The sequence below is a fragment of the Lygodium microphyllum genome, chromosome 18 (assembly GCF_053477565.2).
Source record: "Lygodium microphyllum isolate KBCC chromosome 18, Lygodium_microphyllum_v1.1.10, whole genome shotgun sequence".
Taxonomy (NCBI): Eukaryota; Viridiplantae; Streptophyta; class Polypodiopsida; order Schizaeales; family Lygodiaceae; genus Lygodium; species Lygodium microphyllum.
In genome coordinates, this window is record NC_141152.1 from 86,899,780 (window position 1) to 86,903,563 (window position 3,784).

The window sequence follows — 3,784 nt, forward strand, 5'->3', positions numbered from 1 at the left end:
TCTTGTTCCCTTCTAGTTTGATGGCTTGGGGAGCTTCATATCTCCCTCCCTCTTTTCCAATTGATGGCATCATGGTGTTCAATATGGTGCCCTTCTTTATCCTCCTATTTGTTCTCTTTCCCCCTTGTATGATGGCGCCCCTTCTCTACATCACGACTCTTCAACTTCCCACTAACTCCTCCCCTTCCTCTTCTCCAATTGGCACCTTTTGGGCTTCCTCTCCCCTTCCTCTTCCACCAACAATTGACCTTTCCCCTTCTCCCTCTCCTCATCTTCCATTATGATGGCGCCCTTTTCCTTCATCATGACCCCCCCTCTATCAATTAGCATTCTCTCTTTCATAAATTTTTTGTTAAGCTAAAATGTTAGCTACTTTTGCCATTGTTCTTTGACTTTTCCCTCCCCTCCTTTAATCTTCAATGTGATCATCCTAGAAATACAACTCTCTCCCTACCATATCCTATGTATGATGCGATGAAAAATTTTCTAGTTCAACTACTTCTATCTATGATCATCATCAACAACCAAGACCACTTTGTTCAATCAATACTCATGTCTTTTGCTTTTGCCAAGTTGTACTCCACTATACACTCAACCATCTCTAACCTTCCAAAACCAACTCATTTGGATTTGTCAATATATTCTTTATGGGAAGAAAGGTCAAATGATCCTCCAAGCCAAAATTCTAATCCCTTATGATTAGATAAAACTATCAAATTCTACCTAGTATTTTCCTAAGTCCACCCTCTAGTACAAAACTCCTTCGAACTAGGATTTTCCACTTGCCGGACGGTAGAGACACATCCTCCAAAGATGAAATCTCGACTACATCTGCATTAAATTGATGTGAAAATTTGGTAACAATGTGCCAGTTTTATGCAATGTTTCTAAAAAATTTTGCAATATTAGGCATTGTTTCTAGGTGTTGCGTGTTGTCATTTCTCCCCCACTTAATTGCGAAGTGTCCTCATGAGCACATCTACATCACGAACATCCAGCATCATGAATACAGCTACCCCGAGCACTGTGACACAACCTCAAAATGAAAATATACTCTCACTCGCTTAATTACAAAGCATCCTTGCGAGCACAGCTACAAGAACTACAAAGCCACACAAAGAAAACTAGTAGACACTGAAAAGATAGGAAAATATTTACTGGTGTCATATTATAAATCTAGCAAAGCAAATATTCAAGTAAGTTGTGTCCATTTGGAGTTGTGTGCATACTAATACTCCCTTACTCACTCTCCCCACTTAAGTGCATAATATAGCTTCATCTAGTGCATAGAACATATCAACTAGGAAGCTTTCTAGAGCCTCTAAACAACAATAATCTCTCTAGGCAAGAAAATGCCACACTACTAGCCTACTAGGAATATTCCTTTCAAAATAGCATCACGGATAAGGTCCATGCCTAACAAAGAACCCAAACAAAGAAAGCTAACATTACGACACCAAATAGGACTCCTATGGTTTAGTTGCTAACCCTCCATGTTCTACTAGAACAACCAGTCAATGGTCCCTAACTTCCAACTATCCAAAGTTTTTGTTTATTTGTTTTTTAAATGGTAGTGGCTTTCTTTCAATGCCAAAAGAGTATATACATTGATTCTCCTTCCCAAAAGGTCCCACCCCAAAGAGATGCAAGCCACCCGTCAAGGAAATCCCTACAGCCTACTAGGACCTTAGAGGCAATGGTTATCTTCTTTTGGTTTTTTTTTCCTTCCTTTAACCCTACAGTCTCAGGGTGTTTTTTCTTTTCTTTTCTTTTCTTTCTATTTTTCTTACCTTTCGAAGGATGAATATATAGACTCTTCCAAACTTTTATTACTTGGATTGGAATTTAAGTTTTGTTTGTATAAAGGATCAACTAGAACGCTAAGAATGCATCACTTAATTGAACGGTCAAACATTTCTACTCAACAACTTTGCTCAAGGAATCTAATCTAGCACATAATACTAGTTACTTTGACTAGGAAAATGATAAGCAAAGATACTCTGCCGCCAACTCCACCACAGCTATATTCCTTTCCTCCTTAGCCTTCTCTAATTGTAAGAGCAGCTCGGCAACATACTCGTCGTAATTAGCTGGTGGTGTCATTGTTGTGTGGATGGGAGTGGTGGAGGCCTCCACTTTCTAGTGCTTCAGATCCTGCCTTGACTCGGCGTCCATGGCTGGCCTTTTGTGCCCTGTGATTGTGGTCTCGGTGCTCTTCCCTTGGGCTAGCTCTTTGTTAATAAAGTACTACATCCACGTCACAAAGTTTGAGACATCTGTGCTGGTGGGGATGCTTGGGTTGAGGGTTTTTGCTTCGGTGGGAGGCACCAAAAGGGTCGGAGTAGGGTGAATGGGAGCCTTGCCTTTGCCCTTAGTGATAGCTCGGCTCCTGTTTTTTCTTCTTCTCCCTCTCTTTGGCCTCCGTAAGGAATTTCCTCTTTACCCTCTCTAAATCCTCTTTCTCTTTTTTTCGGCCTTCGTTCTGCTTCTTCTTTTGTGTCGCCTTTTTAACAGGTTTATTTGTTGTTTCCTTGCTCCTCTGCACCTTTTATTCTTCCCCTTCTTCTTTACTCTCAGTTCTGTCACTAGATACCTCTTTGTCCTGGTGAGGGGGCGATCTCTTGGGTGTTTCTCCCTCTCCTTCCTCTGCATCCTAATCCTGTTTTATCGCCTCTTGAATGATGGCAGTCAAAATTCTTTCATAGCCAATGGATGAGGCTCTGGATGAGGCCTTCTTTCTTTCTGTGGTCTTGGACACTCGAGAATCCCTACCTACTGGTTTACTGCCCAAAGCTAGCGCTTTTCCCGCCTGGTCAATGGTCTTACATACATTAACATTCCAGTTGACTTCGTCCAAGGTGTAAACTACCACATTCTCCAACACAGGTACGCTGATTCAATGCATCAAGGAGTTGTAGCACTAGTTGGAGAAGAGTGCATGCACTAGCTTTGCTTGTAGATGAGCTTTTGTATCAGGGATGTCCTGAATGTTGATGCCGTCATTGGTCAGCACTTCTTCCCTCTTCATCTTAAGCATGAAATAAACATCTCTCTTATGCTTTTTCTCTACCTTTGGCTCCAACCTCAACACCTTCTCCACCAAGGCTAGGTTCAAGTGTACCTGCACCTTCTTGGCCTTTTTTCTATTAAGATGACAAGCTCAACACGTGCGGACATTGATGACAGACCGCCTGGCTAGATGGGTCCACACGTCTACACTTAGCACATTGGTGGTCATTATGATACTCACATGGCTACTGACTTATCACTTATTATATTTAGTTTGTTACACCTATCTACAACTGGCAAAGACATAGCGCCAGTCGATTAGTGTAGTTGGTTATGCACTGTTTGACTTAGTAGGCCACTTTCCTTTATGTTGTATCTTATCTACACTTTGTATACATTGTATAGTGTGTGGACGAAGAAGAAAAAACCAGCAAGAAAACGTTTTGGCCTCCATCTCTCTTCTTGTGTTCTTGAGTGAGCTTCCTCTTGTGTATACAGTGTGTGTTTGGTGCCATAGCTCAAGCAAGTCCCCCCACCACGTGATTCTTGACATGGTATCAGAGCCGCACCACTAAGAGAGGCTGATTTCGAAGGCTGAAGTGAAGGAGAAGAAGCAAGATTTGAGCAAGCAAGCCACGGGTAAGAAGCTCTCCCATCTTTCCACTCTCTCTCTTGGATAGTGCCTGTGGAGGCACTAGAAGCAAGGTCAAGCAAAAATCTTAGATTGCTGTGAGATTTGGTGTGCAAGAAGATCATTGTATATTTTGCAAATAGG